The sequence below is a fragment of the Calliphora vicina genome, chromosome 3, assembly GCF_958450345.1.
Source record: "Calliphora vicina chromosome 3, idCalVici1.1, whole genome shotgun sequence".
Taxonomy (NCBI): domain Eukaryota; kingdom Metazoa; phylum Arthropoda; class Insecta; order Diptera; family Calliphoridae; genus Calliphora; species Calliphora vicina.
In genome coordinates this window covers 39,280,505-39,306,426 of record NC_088782.1, presented here as the reverse complement: position 1 = coordinate 39,306,426, position 25,922 = coordinate 39,280,505, and the positions used below count along the sequence as shown (strand labels likewise).

At 30.8% G+C, this 25,922-nt stretch overlaps 1 protein-coding gene across 3 annotated transcripts in view; it reads left to right on the top strand.

Moving 5' to 3' along the window:
* Nucleotides 1-10,279: 10,279 nt before the first annotated feature.
* The window catches only part of LOC135953180 (nucleolar protein dao-5), a 68,151-nt gene continuing 52,508 nt past the window's right edge, over nucleotides 10,280-25,922 (top strand). Inside the window, exons 1-2 of one of the 3 annotated variants that reach the window (XM_065502908.1) lie at nucleotides 10,280-10,506; nucleotides 10,833-10,952. The gene's annotated coding sequence lies outside the window, so the exon portion shown is untranslated. The remainder of the gene's footprint in view (nucleotides 10,507-10,832; nucleotides 10,953-25,922) is intronic. The other 2 variants (XM_065502906.1, XM_065502907.1) reach the window with 2 other exon arrangements.

The following is a 25,922-nucleotide window of genomic DNA, read 5'->3' as shown; positions in this document are numbered from 1 at the left end:
CAATCACACCAGGCGAAAAATTGTAGTAGTTTCTTTAGAAATCATTATAGTCTATTATGCGGTAAAAATTACTGATCCAAAATCTTTGGCGGGAATCGAACCCGCAACCCTCAGACGGATATTCCTTCTCTCTCATTTGCTAAATTCACTATCGTAACATTCTTGGATATCTCGATCTCCAAACTCGATAACCTGTGCGTTATCGAGTCTAAGTGTTAAAAGGAAGGAAGTTAAGGACTTAGACAAATCATCGCTCTAGTATTACCCGCTTTGTCAACCAGCTCTTATAGAATCAGGCTGTCAATTCAGCACTATAATACCTGGCGAGTCAGTAATGGTGGTAAAGTTCTAGCCTATTTTGGTAATTTCAATTTTGCGGTCAACGGCAAGTTTCTTTTTGCCCAAGGGACAATTTGCAGACATGCTTAGTTTTCATATATGTTTTTACCACTTCCTGACTTCCAACAAATAGATTTGAACGACATCTAGATTAATCTATCTTGTAATGTCTGATTGAACTTCAAATCGCATATCACGGATTGGATAAAGATCGTGAAAGTATTTACCTGTCCTGCTCTGGAGAAAATAACCTATCTGGGAAAGATATATAAGGTACAGTCAGTAGTATATCAATAAGCTTTACACTGAATATAATGGAACGGATAAAGAACGCGACATTTACTTTTTACTCCAGAATAGTTGGTGGCTGGCACCAAAATTGATCATATTTAATGCAATTTTTCGTCCGATTCTTCTGTATGGTTTTCAGCTCTAGAGCAAACTACAAGAGTCAATGCGTTCATTGTAAGATTCAGATTCACTATAAGATTTAAATATTCCATGTAAATATGATGTAGTATCTGTCGCAATATCATTTGAAACAATTAACCTTTTCGCTACAAGTTTTAACTGGTGGTGTTAATAGATGTTTTAAGTATATCATATGGTTGGTATTGATATCAATATTGACTGATATTAATATTAAGGTCCTTCGTGTCCAGGTTTATCCGTTATACCAAATTAAATGTTTAGTCCTGGAAGCTTATCCTGATAATGCAATAATGCAATGCGATAATGCAATGAAATAAATTGTAGACATCTCTAAATATATTCTAAAACAAAAAATATTGATAAATGTCGAACTTATGCGCAAAAATCCAAAATATATCCATATGGATACAATATGTGTTAAATGCGAAATCTTCAGACACTATCTTCATAAGGCTGACAATAGGTGGCTCATAACTCTTGAAAAGGAAACGGAAGTACAATTCGAAGCTAAGACGAGTGCTAACTGATCATTGGATAATCGGTAGGATTTCAAGCAGGCTTGGACTTAACTACAACACTTAATGCCGTAGGCTCGTGAACTATCGATTCTACTATGTATGGTTTACCACCCGAGTCGTCATGCACGAACGTCTCTATAAAAATCTGATGTAGCTTCAAAGCGCTAGATATAAATACTCCGACAACTAACATCACAGGATTAGGTAGTGAAACAAGTGGTAAGAAACTCTTCACTTGTACTTCATTTATGATTTACTTCCCAATGTAATGGACAAATCTGCGGTCATTGTAAACTTATAGATACTAGAGGTTCCCAATGGCTTTTAGATCAAGCATTCTCTGCACGAATACCTCTATACGAGACCAATACCGACATGAGGTGCTGGGTGAAATTCGACGACATATGAGGGATAGCCAGAACAAATCGTCAAAGAATTTTTCGAACAAATGTCGCGAAAATCGAGGATGACTAAAAGAGAGACAATGTCGCTCAGTTTTTCGTTTACACAATAACAATGAAAATTTCGGTTAAAAGTTAACAGAATACCACATTCCAGACAATGTTGCTCAACTTTTCGTCAACATTCAAGACATTGTCGCTTATCTTGTGATCAATTGTCTTTGATATAAGACATGTCTACGACGATTTTTCCTACTGCGAAGGGGTGTTCAATTTTACGCAGATTGCTCGAAGTTACAAGATCATGTTGACTTCCGAATCGTTGCAAGTGGGAATAAACCTCCCAATGGTTTATCATACCTCCCCTGGACTCCATTAATCTCGTTTTTTTATTTTTAAACAGATAAGTATTTTTGGATGAACAGTTCTTTTTTTTGTATTTTTCGACATTTAGTGATGATTCACACACGTCTAGTTTAATTTAGCAAGCCTTGAGTCTATAGAAGAGAGAGGAAGACAAAAAGGAACATCTTTCCAATCTCCTCTCCTCTCTCATCAAAAAACTCAAGACTTGCGCAAGTAAACTTGACGTGTGGGAACCAGCATTTTGCAATAAAATATATGTTTTTAGATTTTATTAAAAACTTGTTGCTCCTTTAAAATTCCATACTCAATGAATTTTCTTTAATCCTAAACCGAATATTCGGACAAACTCTAATTATGAGGTATAATTAAGGAATCTCAATTTCTTGACAACAAGAAGACTCTTTCTTGGAAGGCAATAGTGTATTTTCAAGCAGAGATTCTGGTGATTAAGTATGTTGCGAACTGACTAGGATTGAATGGAACAACTATACAGAATTTCTATCCAGGCGGGCGGAATACCCATGTGATCCTGACGATAACCCAGGTAAAGTTGAGTTGTCATGTTTTAAAATGACATAAGAGATGGCTACTGGCAGAAATTTGTGTTTGCCCTCTGACAACGCAACTGTTCGGTTGCGGACCCATTAGACTTTGGCGAGGCACTGAAGAATTGGAGAAAATTAGATTGTTCATCAATAGTGATTGCTGCATAGTCAGGCAATTGTGTTCACATCTAAATATAGGTACTTCGATGACTGAGAAGCATATCTCTATGCTGGATTCATTGATAACTGGATAATGTCTCATTGCAGAATAAATATGCAGCAACTGGGAGTAGAATATAACAATTTATGTCAGAGGACATGAGCACTTGGAACTGAACACTTATTATGTCAATGTCTCTCGTTGGCGAGATAAGCTACATGAATTGGCTATTTTTGTGGAACTATAGTTTGTATAACAGATACTCAATTAAAATCAAATTTATAAAAATGACTGCTTTACAATCTGACACTGCAAAAAACACACGAATTTAAATTTTGAGGCAGTCATTCAGGCATGCAACCATTTGGGGCCATCAATAAATATTGGCGCATTTTTATTCAGTTGTATAAACATGTATCTATGTAAGTGTATGTAGTTTGTACTAATAGCCCCTTTTGAAAACAAAAAACTGTTACTTTTCTAGTTTCATGTGAATTTTTCTAGAGTTTTACAAATATTAAGAAATACTGATACAACATAAAGAAATATTACATTTTTACAAAGTATGTATTAGGGTTTTCAATTATTTTAGTTTTATTTTAATCAAATAAAAGCTTATGATTCTTTTATAACCACCATCAATAAGATCTATCCATATTTTTCACAGACCCACAAATGTATATAAGGCCGGCCATCAGCGCAAAAGTGGTGTAACCCAAAATTTTTTTGGTTGCTGTTCTGGTGTTACATATAGTCCTTACCTTTTGGTAGTCAAAAATGGAGCTGCACAATTCAGTTTTTTACAGAGCATAATATAACAAAGTAATATAGCAAAGGTGGTGTAAGTTTGGGGTTACACCCCTTTTGCACTGATAGCATCAAATATATTCTAGGTCTTCATAAGATTCTAAGAAGTTCTAGCTATGTCAGGCCATCTGTCTGTCTGTTGAAAACACGAAAGGGCCCGAGGCGGAGCTAGCAGGCTGAAATTTTCCACAAATACTCTATGTTTGGTATTGAAAATAGGCAATATCGGTACACGATCTCACCTAGCTCCCATACAAACGTTTTCCCCTAATACAATTTGAGCAATCATAAATATGTTGATTATGCGGCAATCCTGATCAAATTAGTTCTAAGTACTCTGAAATTATACTGTTAAGTATGGCCAAAATTGGGCAACATTTGTCCCTAGTCCCCATAGAAGGTCCCCCTCAGAAAATGACTTGAACATTCATAATTGTCTTATAATAATTTAAATAAAAGATTCGGCACAGTCGAATATAACACTCTTACTTGTGGACATTAAACATTTTCCATTTAGGGGGGGAATGTCCCCAATCCCCGTGGACCCACGCCTGGTTTAGTTAAATGTATGTACATTGTACAACTAAGTATATACCGGTATGTTGACTATAATAACAGTTATTTCTTTTACAGCAATTTGACAAATCTTTTCTTTATTTATTTAGCATGAATTTTGAATATTTTGCGTAAATATTCATGATTTATTTAAAAATTTAGTACACACTCGCTGTCTCACATGTCTGTACTAAATTGCCCCATTAAATAATTGTGACTAAAGTATCAAACCAACTAAACAAAATACGATTTTGTAAACAAACCAAACAATTTAGCACTGAAAAGGTACGATTATTATTAACTATGTATCTATTTACTATGAACTATTAATTTTTTATTTTTTTTGTATTGAAATTTAAATTTTAAAAATGTCTGGCTATGACTATTTTCCGTCTTTCTCTATGAATTTTAAATTGAATGTTTTAATACTTCATGGTATCCAAGTATCAATAGAGTAGGTATTTATGAATGAGTAGTAATAACATTTGGTAGCGTCTTCATTACAAATAATTTAAATGTCTGTACATAAATAAATTACAAACAAATAAATATTATATCATTAAATAAATTGTGTCACAAATTTGTGTCATCAAAAACGTTGAATATCGAAAAATTAACATAAAACTTTATACTGCAATATTTAAATTCAAAATGTTTATATTTACATACAATCACCGTTTGTCGTTCGTCTTTCGGAAATGTCTGCATTTTCATTTCTTGAAATAAATTTTGAATGATTAATACTAAAGTTAAGAGTTACGAGTACATACATACATCGATTTAACTATGTATTTCTTTGTTTGAAATAATGGAAACTGTAGACTTGTGACACAATTGCCTTTAAATCATGGAAATGTTAAAGGATTGAAATCTCTAGAGTTTGCATCATTAATGGGAATGAATTAATGTATGTATATTAGGGTGGCCCCGTTTGTATGGAGAAAAAATAAGGTATCGATGTTCCCGCCGAAAATTAAAATTTGATTCATTCTAAGACTACGTTTTGAATTTTTTTCGTCCTGGGGTCAATATTTGGCGAGCTGGATCGAAGGATAAAAAGGTCCTTTTTTGAGGTTTTTTTTACATTTTTTCCATATTGCTTCCAAAGGAAGTATATGTAAATTTGGTATCATATGAAAGGTCATTGAGAGACGCATTAAATTGGTTATAAGAAATTTAAAAAAAAAAAATTTAATTTAAAAATTTTAAAAATTTTCGACAAAATTTTATTTTTTTTTATTTTTTTCATAGAATTTATTCAAATACATAGATGAAATTTCTTGATCATAAACATCATGTAATTTCACCGAAATGGTTTTTCTCGTTTTTTAAAATTCAGTCCAGTTCAATGTTTATTCAAATTTGTTTAAACCTAATTTCATTCCTATCTGACAATCTCTGTATACTCAATACATAGTATGAAATGGGCATCAAAAGAACTCAAATTTTCCATCGATGTATAATTTCGTATACTTTTTCTTTTTACACTACGAATATTTAAATTTAAGCTAAAACATTATTCCATAATAATAATAAATTTGCTTTTGAATGTTGTTGTTTTTTGTCGTTTATTTTATAAGTAATGAAGAATTTGTATAAAATCATTGAGAACTAGTAAAATTTTAAGAGAAAATGTTTTCTCTTTTTTTTATTTTTTAAAAAAAAATCTTATTAAGGTCACCTTATAAATCAAGAAAGGTCTCCGTGAAAGATAATAAATGTAGAGAAGTTCTTGAGGGAATTTCTTTTGATGGTAAACGCGAAAAATGTTTAGAGCAAATTGAAATTAATGGTAAATTACGCAACATAAATACAGAACCTAATTCAACCTACATTGGTTACTTTTCTCCTAGTGATGGCAAGGGAACTACATTGGCAAAAGGAATTATAGGCTTTTTAAATGAACAGACAATTTCCATAAACAAATTAGTCGCAGTGAATTGCGATGGTACAAGAACCAACACCGGTAAAAATAAAGGAGCAATATGTCAATTAGAAGAATATCTACAGAGACCTTTGCAATGGTTGGTTTGTTTATTTCATTTTAATGAGTTGCCATTTACTGCTCTCTTCAGAGCTTTACTTGGGAATGCAAACGGACCACAAAATTGGCCAGGTATTATTGGAAAGGCCAGTTTGTGAAAACATTTCGGTAAGTAGCATTTACATTTGGAAATACATAAAATAGATTTTTTGATTTTTTTAAGGTTGTACAAAATTTTGAACCAATAAAGATGGGTGAAATGCCAGAAAATATCAACGAGTGGGACCTACGAGACGACCAAAAGTACCTTTACGAAATGGTGAAAGCTGTTGACTCTGGACATTGTAACGAACATTTATCTAGTATTAAGCCAGGACGACTCAATCTTTCACGCTGGTTAACAACAGCATCAAGAACCCTGCGACTTTATGTTACCCAAACTGAGGCTTCAAAAGAATTAAAAACGTTGGCATTTTTTATTGTGAAAATATATCTATATACCTCTTTTTGTTTTTTAATAAAAAATAACCCTTATGCTATTCATGGCAGTCGGTATATATATAAATATATTGAGTGGACACGAGAATTGCCAAATGAAATTCAAGAGGTAATTCAATCATCTGTACAAATTAATGCTTTTTTTTGCACATCCGGAAAATATTATTCTTTCTATGATAACCGACGAAAAAATAGAGATTCGTAATAAAGGTTATGAAAAAATTTTTCAGTATCGTGCCAATAAAAATATACCACTTCGCCAATTCACCATTCCAACACTCAATTTTAATTGTCAATCGTACACGGATTTAATAGATTGGGAAGAGGTAGCCTTTTCAGAGCCCCCTTGCATTCAGTTTTACTCAACAAAACAATAAATGAAATACAACGACTCAAGCAACATTATAGATATTCCAGGAAATTTAAATATTCGTAGTGTAACAAAAATAAGTATACGAAATTATACATCGATGGAGAGCTTATAAAATTTGAGTTCTTTTGATGCCCATTTCATACTATGAATTGAGTATACAGAGATTGTCAGATAGGAATGAAATTAGGTTTAAACAAATTTGAATAAACATTGAACTGGACTGAATTTTAAAAAAACGAGAAAGACCATTTCGGTGAAATTACATGATGTTTATGATCAAGAAATTTCATCTATGTATTTGAACAAATTCTATGAAAAAAATAAAAAAAATAAAATTTTGTCGAAAATTTTTAAATTAAATATTTTTTTTTTTTAAATTTCTTATAACCAATTGAATGCGTCTCTCAAAGACCTTTCATATGATACCAAATTTACATATACTTCCTTTGGAAGAAATATGAAAAAAATGTAAAAAACCTCAAAAAAGGACCTTTTTATCCTTCGATCCAGCTCGCCAAATATTGACCCCAGGACGAAAAAAATTCAAAACGTAGTCTTAGAATGAATCAAATTTTCATTTTAGGCGGGAACATCCGCAACTTTTATTTTGAGCCACCCTAATGTATATACATATGTGTGGTAAATTTAGAAGGGAATAATTTAAAACAGAATAATATTTAAATTTTATAGAGTTTCCAAAAAATGTTGGTGAAACAAATGTTTGATGAACAAGTAAGAGAGCTATATTAGGCTGTGCCGAATCTTATATACCCTTCACCAAACTATATATAACAAGTAAGAGTGCTATATTCGGCTGTGCCGAATCTTATATACCCTTCACCAAATTATACTTTAAAATAAAAATTTTAAATATTTTTAGGTAAACAAAATTTATTTTTTTTCCAAAGTTGTTTTTTTAATTTTTTGGAAAAAAAAATTTCTAATTGTTATTTTAAATTTTTTTAAATTTAAAATTTTTTTTTGGTTTTTTCATTTTTTTTTTTTTGGTGAAAAAAAAAATTTGGGTTCAAATTTTTTTTTTCAGATTTTGACCCATTGTAGGTCCAACTTACTATGGTCTTATATACGTCGTTGCAAATGTCTTCAAAATATCTATCATTAGATATCCATATTGTCTATGTTAATGTCTTAGTAATCCAGATATAGGTAAAAAATAGGTCAAAATCGAGGTTGTCCTGGTTTTGTCCTCATATCTCAGCCATTTGTGGACCTATTTTGCTGATTTTAAATAGCAAACATCTCGAAAGCATGTCTGACAGAATTATTGAATTTCAACAGACAGACGGACATGGCTTAATCGACTCAGCTATCTATAAGGATCCAGAATATATATACTTTATAGGGTCGGAAATGAAAAATGTAGAAATTATATACAGAATGACAAACTTATATATACCCTTCTCACGAAGGTGAAGGGTATAAAAATTAATTTTAACAAAATCATCCACTCCCAACCGCCACTACCAAATCGATTTTTTCCCATGAAATTTTTTCTAGAAATTTGGTACATACATTTTCTGAGTTTCAATAAAATCGGTCACGTCCACCGCCCATAGATAAGAATTTTTTAATATTTCGTTCCGACCAAAAATTTTAAGTTTTCATTCTGTTCCGACAATTTCCGAGAACTAATTTTATTTTAATTCAAACTTGACACTCCCACCTTACATTTTATTAAAACAACAGCTTGGGGAAAAGTGGGGCTACCTTCTTTTTTCCGAGGCTACCTTCTTTTTTCTTATAGAATTTGGGCAAATCTTCTTAACGGGGGAACTGCTACATTTATCAAATAAGTTAAAGGTAAATATGGTGTTATCAGAAAAAATATGGGGAATTTCATGTCAAGTGAACCAACTTTTGAAATCAATGTCTTCCGATCGCGAAAAGTACCCATTTTGAAAAAAACTCAAACAAATTTTTGATTTGGAAAAAAAATTATTTAAAAAACAATTTTTTGTCCAAATATCTGAACTATTTGGGACGCATTTTCTAAGAACTTACCTAATGTTCTTTACATGGATGAGAAAAAAACCAGTTTGGCCAAAATGTAAAATTGTTTACCCTTCTAACTCAGAGAGTTCTTGACCGATCTTGTTGAAAAATTGTGTCTGAATTACTATCCAATAGGACTAACTTTGGTTTTTTCATCGCGATCGGAAGACATCGAAATATTGATGACACAATATCGATTGCTAAACCGACCCAGCCTACTATATATTGTATAACGTTTTTGATCCATTATATCGGAGACAGTGTTCCGAAACCTTAACACTCCAATCTCTACTGATATTACAAGTTTTGTAATAATTTGAATTAGTAGTATTGACATAAATTGAAATACTTTTTATATACAAAAGGTGACTCTAATTCGAATACTTTTTTATTATTGAAAATTCTTAAGTGGCCAAAGCAATTAAATTTTTATCATTTGCAGTTTTTTCCATATTTGTTCATGTCTTTTCAATTCTTAAAATAATTACAGATCTTGAAAGGTATTTATATAAAGACAAAAAAACACCTTCGGAATTTCAAGCAATTAAACAAATTATCAAGAAAAATAACACATTTTTTAAATTTCCAAATAAATTTTTAAGCATAACTAGAAACAAAATCTTATACAATTTAAAAAAAATTAGCCACAGAAATAAAGATTTAATAAAGTTTGCAAAATTTAAATAAAATAAACTAAAAAAATATATGAAAGAAGAAAAAAAAACATCAAAATAAACCTGTTGAACGACATATAGTATGGAAAAAAAACGCGTCCAAATGAAATAATACAAAAAAACATGGATTAAAATTTGTATTAAATGTAAAGTAAATATTTATTTTTGAAAACTACTACTTACTATACTTTACCTAAATGACAAGAAGGAGACAAACTACAAAATAGACAAAATAAAAACGATTGCAGAATATTGAGGAATGGAAAAAATAACGAAAAAAAATATTGATAAAAAAACATAGTAAAAGAAAAACGTGCAAAGAATATTAAAAACAAAATAACAAACAAAAACAACTACAACTACACAATTTAAGAGCACAAATTCAACTCAATTAAGAGTAAAAATATGGCTCGAACAAAGGTTGCGCTTGCGCTGTAAAACAAATACAATTGTTGTATAAAAAACAACAAGTACACTGCATAATAATTATTTTATTTTTATTTTATTCAATATTATTTCTTTAAGTTAAACAAACCAGTGTTAGAGTATTACACATCGAAACACAGAGAGAGTCTTAAGCGCTGAAACAACAGCTGAAATCCCTCCACAGAGCCAAAACAAATCAAACCGAAAGAAATATAAAAAATATTAAAGCCAACAAGAAGTTGGCCAACAAACCGACTAATTTAGTCTGCAAATGAGCAGTCAAGTGAACGGTTTTTAAAAACGTCAACGCATTGTTTGAAATTCCTAAATAGTTGTTGGAAAAACCAACGTTTATTAAACAAAAGAAAATTGTAAAAAAAAAAGTGAGAAGAGAAAAATTTATTTAAAAAAAAAAGTTAGTTGAAAATCTACCCCCAAAACGAAAGAAAAACAAAAAATTATTTAACAAAAAAATTATTTAAAAAATAAAAAACAAATTTTATTAAAATACAAAAATAAAATAAAAATTTTCCTCTAGAAAAATTTCCTAAAGCTGTCATTTTTACTTATTATTTTCTTTTAAATTTTACCATAAGTGTGTGCGTGTTTTTTTTAACAAATTTTCTTTTTTATGTCTTTTCTTTGCTCATTTATTATAAAAAAAACAAAACAAAACCAGAGTTGTGTAAAAATATTTCATAAATCAAACAAATTTATTAATAATTTTTCTTTATTTTAAAGAAAATTTCATCACTTTTTATCAACCTGTGGAATTCCTATTGTTTCAAATTGGATTACTAAAACAAAAACAAAAACTATAACATTTTCCTTTTTTATTTTATTCTTCAATATTACTTTAAGGTGAGTTTGATTTATTTTTTTCTGCCATATGAATAACATTTAACAAATTCACAAAAAGTTTCAAAAAAATATATTTTCCATCATTAATCTCGCCGCCAGATTACAAAACATCTCAAGCGTGGCTTTAAATAAAATATAAAAAATAAAACTAAAACACAAATAAAATAAAATAAATAATTGAAAGTGTTTTAAAGCTGGACCGAATTTCAAATACCCTTCACTAAATTTGTAAAATAATTTGAGTGTAAGCTGATACTTCGTTTAAAAAAGCACAGCAATATATGAGTCTTATCTTGTCTCTTTATTGATTTAGAACATAGTTCCTCGCTAGTATTGTCCAGAATACGATGATTTTCGTCAATTTACACGTACACAACCCGAACAATAGAGATTAAAAATACAAATATTTCAATCACTTGCTTGATATGGTTGCGGATATTTTATTGTTTACCCATACATGTACACAAATCTAATGCCTCTATTTGCAGGACTATGATTTAGAACAGTGGTCGGTACTCATAGCCTCTTGGGAGCCGACAAAACAAATGTTTTATCCATAAATAACACTAATATCAACGAAGTTCATAAACATTTTAAAATCACAAGCAAAAGCTGGTCAGATTACATAGAGAGAGAGGGAGAGAGAGTGAATAACAAATTATTGTAATCCAGTTTTCATGTTCTCTTTATGCCGACCACTGATTTATTTTCTTTATTAATTTCAACAAATAGATATCCATCAGTGCTTAGTTACTAACGGAGTAAAAATATTTGGTAATTTTTACCTGTTGATACTGATTTGAAATTAATGTCGATAAGTTGTCTTTTCGGGAAATTTATCTGCTGGATATTTTTTACACCATAGATATCGATTTGCTGAAGTTACGGTCATTGGAAGAATGAAAAAGTATCATAAAAATAATACGAGGGCGGATCAATAAGTCCGTGACTTTTTGAATGAAACACAGGATTTTGGAAATCATTTTATTTTTCAACATAGTCTCCTTTGAGCTCTAAACTTTCTGTTCAACGTTTCTCAAATTTTGTTAACCCTTCCAAAAAATATGATTTGTCTAGATCATCCAAATTCATCCCCATAAACACACTGTTTGATTTCTTGTATATTGTGGTGGATCCACGATTCGTCTACGGCGCAAAAACTCGTCCTGCAAAGTTGTCACATGAAAGCATCTTTCGGAAAGCGTCCTTATACCCAGGTGATGATTCAAAATTGAGACCACTAAGAAATTTGAGATGCCTATGGCTTTCACAATCTCTCGCACTTTTAATCTCCGATCAGCCAAGACCATATCGTCAATTTTTCCAATTTTTTCGGATGTAGAGACCTAAACTGGGCGTCTAGAACATTCGGCATTTTCAGTGCTTCTACGACCACAATGAAATTCAGTAAACCACTTTTTTACCATTGAAATTGATGGTGCAGAGTTCCCATAGTATTTATCAAGCTTGGCCTTGGTTTGGGAAAGGCTAACAACCCGCCCAATAGCAATTTGTTCTACACCTTCCAAAATTATGGAAAGTATGGTTAACTACCATCTTGTTAAATATTTAGAGTCCAACAATTTATTCAGCGACCGGTAGTATAGCTTTCTTAGAGAACGCTCTACGAGAGACTTGCTAGCCTTCCAACCGGCGAAATGGTGTTATTCCATTCGCCTTTTTGGCGAAAGTAAGTTGGTGGCTCTAGAGATTTCTAAGGCGTTCGATAGGGTGTGGCATGGTGCGCTTTTATCAAAACTTATTGCTTTTGGTGTCAGAGTTGTAGATGAAATATCATCAAACAAGTTTAAAATAAATTCTGGAGTACCGCAAGCCATCGTCCTTTCTTCTAATCTATTTCATATATTCCTAAACGACCTTCTACGTCAAACTTCCAACCCTATCTATTCTATTGCAGATCACATCTACATTTATTCAATTATTCATTCAGTTTCATTCAATTATAAACCCAGTCAGTGAGGCAAAACATGAATGTTACGCTTAACCATGATCTTTTCGCAATCTCTGAATGGGGTTGTGTGAATAGAGTCGATCCATCTGTTTTTATGGGATGTGTAAATAGTAAAGAATCGGAAGCACTTGATGTTCTAGGCATGAGGATTCAGTGCGATGAGCGCTGGACAGAACACATTTTTCAAGCGACGAAAGAAGCATTCAAGTGCCTTGGTTCTCTATAACGATGTAGGAAATAATTCACTCCATCTCATCTCTTTACTATTAGTTACACCACATCGAAGTCTATTTTGGAATTACTCGACCGTGTACAGAAGAGGGCGAAGGGGATTAGCGGTGACAGTAGGGTATCCAGCTCTATTGACTCTCTGGAACGCCGTCACAATGCGGCTTGTGTTTCACTGTTCTACCGATAATACAATGGAATGTACTTTGTTAAAATTACGGAACTTGTTCCGAAATCCGTAGTTTTTTACGCAAAACTCATTCTTTTGCAAGGGCTTATCAATTCGACGCCGACTGTACAGTGGATTCGTTCTTTAATCGTACTCTCCGTATGTGGAATAAGCTTCCTGCTGAAGTCTTTCAACATGGGAAAATTCAAATCAAATATCCACAAATACCACTTCCTCTATCCTGCCTCCTATAACCTATTTTCTTGCTTCCAATGCAATGCGAACAAGATTGAGCTGGAAATTAAACGTCGAAAGTGGTCATGGATTGGCCATATTCTACGTAGGCCATGTAATGAAATCAGCAGAGAGGCACTCGATTGGAACCCTCAAGGTCATCGCCTGCCTGGTCGCCCACGAAACACCTGGGTGAGGATGGTAAGAAGAGAAGTCGAAAGCTGCAACAAGTCGTGGATTCAAGTAAAAGCTCTAGCCAATGATCGTTCCAAATGGAGAGAATTTACGGACGCCCTATGTTCAACATGAACTTTTATACTTAATCGATATGTATACTTAATATCAATTCATCATCAATTCATACAAGGTGGCGCAAAAGTAATCCTCCTATCAGAAAATGCTATACGTTTTGCGATTGGCCCCTAATGTCAGTTCTGTTTTGACATTTGTGTAGTAAACACATGCGAAATACACGTTAATAAACAATGTTACGCTACACTGCTCCAGAACGCGGAATATTGCTGACTATTTATTTGACCAATAATCGGTCGGTGACTTTTGCACAACGTGAATTTCGTCGCAGATTTCCTGGCCGTCCAACGCCTACTGGTGAAACACTGCGACGTTTAGCCGCTCGCCTCGAAGAGACTGGCACAACACGAGATGCTGCCAGGCGTGGTAGACCCCGGAGTAGCCGTTCTGCAGAGAATGTTGCTGCTGTAGCCGAGTATGTCATGGAAGCGCCGTCGACATCGACCAGACGACGTGCCACGCAAATGGGTATCAGTCTACGGTCTTTACAGCGAATTTTGGTACAAGATTTGAAGATGTTTCCGTACAAAGTCCAGACGTTGCATCATCTGTTAGCTGCTGCTGTTACGCTCAAGCCATCCTTAATCACCACCAAGAGGAAGATGATTTTTCATCAAAAATAATCATGACGAAGAGCCATTACACCCGCTCAAAGTCACTGTATGGTGTGCTGTTTTCGCTGGAGGAGTCATCGGACCTTTTTTCTTCGAAGACGTCGCGGGCCAAACGGTTACTGTGAATGGTGAGCGCTACAGAGCAATGATGAACGAGTTCTTTTTGCCGCAACTTGATGAATTGGGATTGGAAAACATGTGGTCCCAACAGGACGGTGCAACGGCACACGCTGCACGTGTCACAACCGATATGCTGAAGGATGCATTTCCCGGGCGCCTAATCTCCGTTTTTTTCAAACCAAAGCAGAGAAAATTAATTGATAGTAGCAACCGAATTTTTTGTCAATCGTATGATTCTGCCATACTGATCGAATTTCTCGGTTGTGGCTACAAAATTTTAGAAGGGGTAACAAAATTTTGGTTGCTTCAACCGAAATTTTTCCTATCAACTGACTTTCTGTGTAACCGAATCATTCGATTGGCAATAAATTCGGTTGCCACTACGAATCTGTTTTCTCTGTGTATTTATGTTACACTTTATTTTAAGCCAATTCAATTTAACCCAATTTCATTGAATGCTTGGTCACCTTGTATTCAATAGTTTGACCAAAAGTGCACAATTTTACGTGATGTGTTTCATGAGCATACTTTTTCAATATTTACAATAGAGTAACTTGCAATAATACAAGGGTGTTAAACAAATTTAAGATTCGAACCTTCAAAAATTACAAATTTCAAAATACTTTAAAAAGTTGCATCTCATTAAGGGCAGATCAAAGTTTTAAAATTTATATATAGTTTTTTTAGAAATCTTTCTTGATTTTGTACAAAATGAATCTATGCAAGTTATTAAACATTTTAGTTAAAATTTGCACTTACCATTTTATAAATTTGTATAATTTTTTATTAATCTAAAAAGAAAGTAAAAAAAAAATATTATTATTGTTAGAAATAATAATAAAAAACTATAAAAAATATAAGAAATTAAGAAATGTAAAAAAATTATTAACTAAACAATTTAATCCTATCAATTTGTAAAGCCAGTTGTTTCTGAAATATTGGGTCTTTAAACTCAGGTACAAAATATTTGATTGGGTAAATGTTTTTTACAGTTTTTTTGTATACTTTTTATACCCATCTCCAAAAAGTTAATAGCTAACTTATGTGTCCAAAAATTATCAGAAACTAGTTGACCGCCCGGCTTCGCCCGGTAGCATTTACTAATGTTAGTTCTTTAAGTTTCTTCAACCCACATACACCTGCCTGTTCTTATTTATTTGCAAATAAAATATCTAAATTTGTACTGCATACTTTAGGGATCTTTTTTATTACAGTTGACTGGACTCAAAAAAAAATCCGAGTTTTACCTAGAATTTTTTAATTTTTTTTCTTTACAAACCATCTCCTGAAAATTTTGAATCGAATAAAAAAAATCAGCAAAATCGCTACACCCGTTTTAACGGAGATGGTTTGTAAAGAAAAAAAATTCAAAAATTTGAGTCCAGTCAACTATAATAAAAAAAGCCCCTAAAGTATGCAGTACAAATTTAGATATTTTATTTGCAAATAAATAAGAACAGGCAGGGTTGGAGAAACTTGACGAACTAACATTAGTAAATGCTACTGGCGAAGCCGGGGCGGTCAACTAGTTTTAAATAAAAATCAGCTTTTATTTTAATTTTTCTCGAAATATGTTAATTTTTTCCTAAATTTCTTGTTCAAGTGGCCTGAGACTCGTTAATGGTCTGGCGAATGTGTAATAACCAGGGAAACCGGAAATATGCTCTAAAAAAGCGTTTTAAGCGCTTTAAATATGCAGTAAAAACTTTATGCTCTTAAAATTTAATAAATATGCTCTTTCAAAACTAACTTTTACATAATTTTTAACCAAAAAAAAAAATCAATACAATTCATTTCTAAAAAGGTAAAGTAACATAAAACAAACAAAAATAACATGAACTAAAACAAATATAACAAAAAATAAATACAACATAAAAACAATAGGAACTTAAGCTATGAAAAGGCCTCGAGAGGTATTTTTTGATGATATTTTTTATAAATATAAAGTCACTTCTTCAATTAAGGTTATTATTGCAATAAATTACAAAATATTGATTCTCAAATAAATTCTCAAATAAAAATCGTTGTCTATTGGATCTGAAAACATTTTTATACATAGAAAATGTTCTCTCGACATCAACTGATGTTAAAGGAGCATATTTAAGACAATATTTCTTTAACACTTAGAACGGTTAAGTTTGAATTAGAACTAAAATTTGATATTTATATTAAAAAAAAGCCATCTATTTTTCAATTTTGAATTTTAAACAAAAGAAGTAAAAACCTATAAAACAACAGCGAAAAATAAGTAAGACAAAATTTGTTTTTGATAAAGTGAAAATATGCCATTAAACAGTAAAATATGCTCTAAAAACGCAAAAATATGCTCTTAAAACAAATATATGCAAAAATATGCATTTAAGGGTAAAATATGCAAAAATATGCACTAAAAAATCGATGCCAAAATTCTTAAATAGTTCTGAAACGTGTAAATATCTTATCCATGTTCTCATTATACCCACCAGAAAAAACATGCATTTGCATATTTTGGTTTCCCTGGTAATAACTTTAACATTTTTTAACCAAATTTTGTCATTTATATCTCATTACAACGATAAATATGTATACATTTCGATTCGTTTGCAGTCAATTGCAAAAGTAGTAGTATTTAGTAGCAAAATTTTTACAAAAACTGAAAAAATTTGCATTTTTCCGAATTTTGGCGATAATACAGTTTTTGGATCATTTTGATCAAAAGGAGATACAGGGTTAATTTCCAAAAAAAAAAATTTAATGTAATATTCATTAATATAAATAAATCTATATATTTCTAGAAAACAATGCAGAAAGTTAACGAGTTTCACCTATTTATTTCATATAAATAGTAAAATTTTGCATATATCTGAACTTTGACCTCGATGCGCGTCCAGAAATCCTTGTTCGATTTGGCTCAAATTTTCAGCACTTAACTTTTAGGCCTAGTGTCACAATATTTCACCCGGCACTCTTCAAAATTTTAACAACAATTTTTTTCTATACAACTGATTGTCACTCTAATGCCTATATCGAGCCCTTAGCGCCAAATTATCGTAAGCGACATTTTCAAAAATTTTTTTTTATTGCAAAAATTAAAATTTTATTGACCGACTGATGTTTTAGAGTTCACAGAATATCAAAATTGACCGAATTCAATTTATTGAAAAGATGTGCAAAAAAAATTCAAATAATATATAAATATATTTGAATAACAAAAAAACTATAAACTAAACATTTGTCTTCTCTGATCTTTACTTATCATTCTTTTCAATCCGTTTATTAAAATGAACTTTCCATTGATGCGAAAAAATTCAAGTGACAACTTGTATGTCATTAATTTTTTATTTACGTATAATTTTAATTTAGTGCTGTTTTGCATCAGTCAAGGCAAGACTTGTCATCTTTGACATTTTGTTAGATGAATATAAAAAAAAACCGATAAACAAAGACAGACTATTCAATTTGTTAAATGAAGGCTAACCATTTGATTTAAAATTCACATAAATTTATTATAAGAAAACTATAACAGATATTTTAAGCTTAAATTTATCATAACATGATAGGAAAAGCTATTTATATGATTTATAACTTAAATTGTTCTTAAAATTATTTGGAGAAATTAGTATTTATCTATGACAATTACATATACACAGAAAAAATTATATTTCAATTCAAACATTTATCCCATATTGAACTGGTTTCAATTATTTCATAATTAATTAATTATTCATTTAAGTATTCATTTGCTCAAAAACAAAATTTCTTGATATTTTCTATTGAATTTTGAGTTTTGAATTTGATTATTTTGACAATTGAATATACAATTTTCGTTATTGGTTGAATTTCAAATACAAAAATTATTGAATAGATAATTTTCGTAATTGAAAACACAAAAAATAACAAAAATGTGTTTTCAATTACGAAAATTATCTATTCAATAATTTTTGTATTTGAAATTCAACCAATAACGAAAATTGTATATTCAATTGTCAAAATAATCAAATTCAAAATTCAATAGGAAATATCAAGAAATTTTGTTTTTGAGCAAATGAATACTTGATTTAATTATGAAATAATTGAAACCAGTTCAATATGTGACAAATATTTGAATTGAAACGGTTTAAGAAATAGTTTTTTCTGTGTAGATTAAAAAAAATACTTCTTCTTGGTAAATACGGCTGTATTTTTTTTTTTAAATAACAGAATTGTAATTTGTTCTATTATTGCCAATTACAAGTTTGTTGTTGTTTGTTTAACACTAATTTAATTTTATTAGTTTTATCATGTAATCATTGTTAATTACTTTTACACGGTCGACTGAGTTTAAAACCACATTTGAGACATGCGTAATTAGCAGCGTTTTTAGAAAGGAAATGTAGTGTGAATTTCATGAACACATTATAACAAGTTAGTAAATCATTTTAAACATAAAATTTAACAAAGAAATAGGCTCCCTTTAAATATGTTCAAATTTGAAGTCAGACTTTCTTTCAAATGATTATCATTACAATGTTTGTATTTCTTATTTAAAGCTCGCATCTATAATGTTAATAAATAAATAAATCACCCTTTTAGTGAAATTATACAACATTTTAAATGATAAATTGTGCCAAATAACTGTTGAAATTAAAGTGGACCCCTTATTTTCGCTCTATGAATAAAATTATAAAAGACCAACCACCATTTTCGCAATCTCTGGTTATCGTTTTTCGTAACGATATACTTCAATGAGAACTGTCAGTATATCGTCACGATAAACAAGTAAGAGAGCTATATTCGCCTGTGCCGAATCTTATATACCCTTCACCAAATTATACTTTAAAATAAATTTTTTTAAATATTTTTAGGTAAACAAAATTAAATTTTTTTAAAAAAATTTTTTTTTTTAGTTTTTAAATTTTTTTTGGGAAAAAAATGTATGACAAAAACAATTTTTTTATGAAAAAAAAATTCGGGTTAAAAAATATTTGTCCCTATTTTGACCCATTGTAGGTCCAACTTACTATAGCCTTATCAAAAAGGCTATAGTAGGTCCAAAATAGGTCAAAAATCGAGGTTGTCCCGGTTTTTTGCTCATATCTCCGTTATTTATGGACCGATTTTGCTGATTTTAAATAGCAAACTTCTCGAAAGCATGTCTGACAGAATTATTGATGATTTGGATCCCGAAGATATCTGAGGTCTTCAGAAAATTGATTTCAACAGACAGACGGACATGGCTTGATCGACTCCGCTATCTATAAGGATCCAGAATATATATACTTTATAGGGTCAGAAATGAAAAATGTAGAAATTACAAACGGAATGACAAACTTATAAGGGTATAAAAATAAGCAGAGATTAAGAAAATGGGGGTAAGTGGCATAATGGTAAAGCTTCTTATTTGTAACAGAAAAGTTTCAAACTCTGGTGTAATCATTAAAGCAGGCTATAATTGGAATCAACAGAGAATCTGCCTTCACTTAAAGTAGCCGTATATAAGGCTTAACCCGAAACTATTTAAAGTTAGCATGAAGCCCACACTCACTATCCTACTTCAATTATAGCGACAAGCTTAATGTGTAATTTAAATGACTAAAGTATGTCTATATACGTAGTTGCAAATGTCTTTGAAATATCTACCATTAGATATCCATATTGTCTATATTAATGTCTTAGTAATCCAGATATAGGTCAAAAATCGAGGTTGTCTTGGTTTTTTCCTCATATCTCAGCCATTTGTGGACCGATTTTGCTGATTTTAAATAGCAAAATTCTCGAAAGCATGTCTGCCAGAATTATTGAAGATTTGGATACCGAAGATATCTGGGGACTTCAACGGAATGACAAACTTATATATACCCTTCTCACGAAGGTGAAGGGTATAAAAAAAAACTTCTCAGGATCACTCTCACAAATTTTTTTAATGTCCGTGACTTTTTGAATTGCCCACCTCTTAAAGTGCAATACTGCTCCTGTCAACAGGCATCTGGTAGTTGACTCCTGTAAAAATTTGAAAAAGCTGCGTGATTTAGTTCGTATTTGAGACCCAATAATAGCAGACTATTTCGTGACTTGAGGAGAAATTGGAAAAACATGAATTCGTCTGCTCATTAAGCATTATTTTTTGCGGAAAAAAACCATCACTCAAATAAAGGCTAAACTTGATAAATACTAAGAGAACTCTGCACCATCAATTTCAATGGTAAAAAAATGGTTTATTGAATTTCGTTGTGGCCGTACAAACACGTACACGTTGTGGCCGTACAGCTGAGGTTTCTGCACCCGAAACAATTGAAAAAAATACGATATGGTTTCGGCCGATCGGAGATTGAAAGTGCGATAGATTGTGGAAGCCATAGGCATCTCACATGGCTCAGTGGTTTCAATTTTGAATGATCATTTGGGTATGAGAAAGCTTTACGCAAGATGACTGCCGCATTTGCCCTCAATCGATTGCACAAAATGGTTCCCACATGTGCAGTTTCTATGGCAATAATCCATGAATTAGGCTACGAAATGCTCCCTCTTCCGCCCTATTCTCCGGATTTAGCCCCTATTTCTTTTCTCCAAACCTGTAGAAATGTCTCGGTGGAGAGAGATTTGACTCTAACGATGAAATCATTTCACATAAAATACCAATTTTGATGACCTCGACAAATCTTATTTGGAAGGGATACAAAATTTAAAGTTATTGGGTGTATGAATTAAATATTGGGATTTGAGGCCAACAACGAATCAAGCCAATATCGAATACTCTGTTCCAAAGTGAAGCGTATCCCAGAGAGAACGTTATTCTTCGGCAAAACTTCCCAACCACTTCATTGTAAATACTTTTTAACAGGTATTGCAACATGTGGCCGTTCGTTGTCATGATGGAATATTACGGTTTCATGTCTGGTCGTATATAAATCGAAACGATGTGCTTCAGCTGCACTTTTTTTCAAATTAAAAAAGTAAAGCAAAACTTCCCGCATATGAAGCTTTGTTAGCACAAAATTCGACATTTTCGAAGCAAAAAAAACTTTGTTGTTCAATAACATAAGTGAGAATAAATGACAGTTATGTACCCTTCAAAACGACATATAAGTTATTAAAAACAAAAACCGCGTTCAAAAGTTTCGCCATATATTGTAAATCCTGCATTTTTAAAATAAACCTGTTTATACTTGATATACTCGGTGTAGGGTATCACATAGTCGGACTAGACCGACTGTACTTTCTTACTTGTTTGATATTTATATATTTGATAAATGGCTCCCATAATAATTTAGCATATAAATGTGTGTTTTAAGACGTTTTAAAGTTTTTAACAAACAAACAGAAAAAAAACAACCTCCACTTTAGCGTGTTAAAAAAATTATGTTTTTATTTTTTTTTTTAGTTTTTTTGTTTCTTTAGTTTTGTAAGAAAATTATAACACTTTTATGCCAATTTTACTTTCATTTAAACATTTTTATAGTTGCTATTACTACTATTGCTGCTGTTGCTGCTGCTTTCATTTTCCATCATACAAAATCTACTTTAAACAAAATATTTCTTCATTTATTTTTCATTATTATTATTATTTGTCTCTCTTAACAAAGAAATACATACATATTTACTACAAAATAAAATTATTTAAACATTTATTTTCTCCCTCTATTTCTTTATTTGTTGTTAATAACAATTCATTGCATTGCATTGTATTTGGTTTACTATAGTAGTAGTAGTATTTATTTTAGCTAAAAAATAATTTGTTATTTAACACTACTTGCAGACATACTCGTACATATACAATAGTTAAACAATTTAAATGTAATTTATTGTTAATTTAACCATTATTGAATGTTTTATTTATAACTTTAGGTTATTTCTTCTCAATGATGTTTAAGTTTCACCATTTTTTTTTGTTTGCGTTTAATTGAATCATCTTGAATAATACAATATCAATTATATAAAAATTAGGATGAACAAATACTAAAATTATATTTTCATTAAATTGATTTATTTAACAACTACGCCCCATCATCATCATCATCGGACAATTGATATCACGATCACATGTCTGAATGAAATGAAATACTTTATTCTGTACGATATCATTACTCAGATCTAGTTATACCCAACAACACCAAAGGGTACTATGTGTTTGTAACGCCCATAAATAATTGAATCCTTAAAGTATACCAATCTCAATATACACCCACGATCCGTGAAAAAAGGTTAGTCCTAATAACTGTTTTAAATATCACGGTGTTCATTCATAATTCAACTCAAATGAGTCTTACATTTGTAAGCATGACATCTCCAAAATCGGTCCATAATTTACCATAAATGGCCCACATCCGAAAATCATTTCAATAAATCTGTTATATAAATCTATATTGAGATGAAATTTCACACAATGTTTGTGGGCTTTATATGGGATCTATTTAGCCAAAATCACAGCTATCTCAAAAAATACGTATTTTTATTTTAAAATGATAAAGTGCATTCTTACTAGGGTGATCGGTGAGGTTTTTAATAATCGGTTTTTTTGGTTAAGTCGGTTTCGGTTTTTTTGAAAAGCTCATATCGAATATCGAAGAAATCGGTTTTTTTCCTCGAATAACCGGTTATTTCTAAAAGTGTGTTTTTATGAGTTTTAGTGTATTAAAAACTTTAACTTTAAAAAAATCGAGATCCTAAGAGATTATTTAAGCCTTCATAAGGGGTTCAAATTTACTGACGTTAACGATCTTCAGGTCAAGTTGGACCCAAATAGAAAATATATATATATTTTGCCAATCATACAAGTATAAAGTTCAGCAGGTATGATAAAAAGAGGCAGATATATTTAAGTGCTACCAAAGCTCTGAAAACATTTAACTTAATTGTGCGTAACCAAAATTCAAGATTTTTGATGCAGGTAAAATATGACCCAAAGACTTTAAGTGCAACAAATTGTATAGATATTTTTTTGCCAATTTGTTTTTCTAAAAACCTAATGTTGTTGAAATTTTAAATTAAATAAAATTCATAAAATATCAAAAATATCAACCACTCCATTTTAATTTCAAAATTTGACCCGGAGACCTTGTGAAGGTTAACAAGTAAGAGTGCTATATTCGGCTGTGCCGTATCTTATATACCCTTCACCAAATTATACTTCAAAATTATAAATATTTTAAGGTAAACAAAATTTAATTTTTTTCCAGTGTTTTTTTTAATTTTTTGTAAAAATTTTTTTTTCGATTGTTATTTTAATTTTTTTTTTTTTAAATTTTAAAAAACTTTTTTTTGTTTTTTCAATTTTTTTTGTGAAAAAAAAATTCGGGTTAAAAATTTTTTTTCCGATTTGGTCCAACTTACTATGGTCTTATATACGTCGTTGCAAATGTCTTTGAAATATCTATCATTAGATATCCATATTGTCTATATTAATGTCTTAGTAATCCAGATATAGGTCAAAAATAGGTTAAAAATCGAGGTTTTCTTGGTTTTTTCCTCATATCTCAGCCATTTGTGGACCGATTTTGCTGATTTTAAATAGCAAAATTCTCGAAAGCATGTCTGACAGAATTATTGAAGATTTGGATCCCAAAGATATCTGGGGTCTTCAGAAAATTGATTTCAACAGACAGACGGACAGACGGACATGGCTTAATCGACTCCGCTATCTATAAGGATCCAGAATATATATACTTTATAGGGTCGGAAATGAAAAATGTAGAAATTACAAACGGAATGACAAACTTATATATACCCTTCTCACGAAGGTGAAGGATATAAAAAAGTAATCAAATAAGTAATAACTATTATTTTAATAGATACAAATTTTTTTCTTATTATTTCTATGCTTTTTTATATTTTGTCAAAAAACCGGTTAATCGGTTATTATTAAAAAACCGAAACCGGTTTATATTAAATTGCAATTTTTCGAAGAAACGAAAAAATCGGTCCACAAATGGCTGAGACATGAGGAAAAAACCAGGACAACATAGATTTTTGACCTATTTTTGACCTATATCTGAATTACTGAGTCATTAATATAGACAATATGGATATCTAATGATAGATATTTCAAAGAGCTTTGCAACGACGCACACTGTGGTAAATCACAAATCTAGCTGGGCAAAATTAAAAAATAAATGTCCTTCTGATCATTTAATGAGCTTCTCAATACAATAGGGAACTGTAATTCATGTTTTGTTTTTTTGGTTTTTAGCTCCGATTAGGAAAAACTAAGCTTTAAAGTCAGTTGTTGTCAACAGGTACATTAAGATTTCAAAGAGAAATGTATTTTTTGTGTGACTTTGGTTTATGATTAAAAAGGCTACGGTGATTTTATTTTCATAATTTTTTTATATTATTATTAAGCTCTATTTCAGGGAAATATGTAACAATTTTCATTTAATTATTTCCATTATAACTATTAAAAAAACTATTTTTTGTGAGAAGATCAGAAATTGGAAAAAATAAAATATTTCCTTTTTTCAAGTAGAGTTAAAGCTGTTTATTCCGCATAGTTCCGCTATAAAACTATATTTGGGTTAATCTGTCAAGTGTTCACTTTAAGGTAAATCAAAAACATCTTGCGCATTTTTGCGACCGCCATACATTTTTTTTTCACTTTTCCAGTATGACCTACACAAAGAAAAAATAAAATATTTCCTTTTTTCAAGTAGAGTTAAAGCTGCTTATTCCGGATAGTTCCGGTGTAAAACTATATTTGAGTTAATCTTTCAAGTGTTCACTTCAAGGTAAATCAAAAACATCTTGCGACCGCCATAAATTTTTTCACTTTTCCGGTATGACTTGTACTTTTGCACGAAAGAAAATTTTTTAAGAATGGGTAAAAATTCCCAAAATACATTGCGAAAAAAAAAATTGGATTTTTATAATCGTTTATATATTTAAACTCATTTTTTATATGATTTATAAGTTAGAAGTGAACCCAACGTTATTTATTAATTTTGTCCAGTTAGATTTGCGATCTACCACATTGTGCGACGTATATAAGACCATAGTAAGTTTGATTTTTTAACAGTTTTTTTAACCAAAAAAAATTTTTTTTAAAAACAAAAATTTTTTAAAATTTAAAAAAAAATTTTAAATTTTAAATAACAATTTGAAAATTTTTTTTTTCCAAAAAATGAAAAAAACAATTTTGGAAAAAAATAAAAATGATATTTACCTAAAAATATGAAGGGTATATAAGATTCGGTACAGCCGAATATAGCTCTACTACTTGTATTTTTTCAAAATGGTGGCTAAAACAAATAATAAGCTGAAACTAGTAAAGGATGTTATGACTTTTTTTTTGGTTTTTATCAAAAAATTTGTTCATCAACATTTTTTTAACCTTCACCATGAGTGGTAAGGGTATATAAATTTGTCATTCC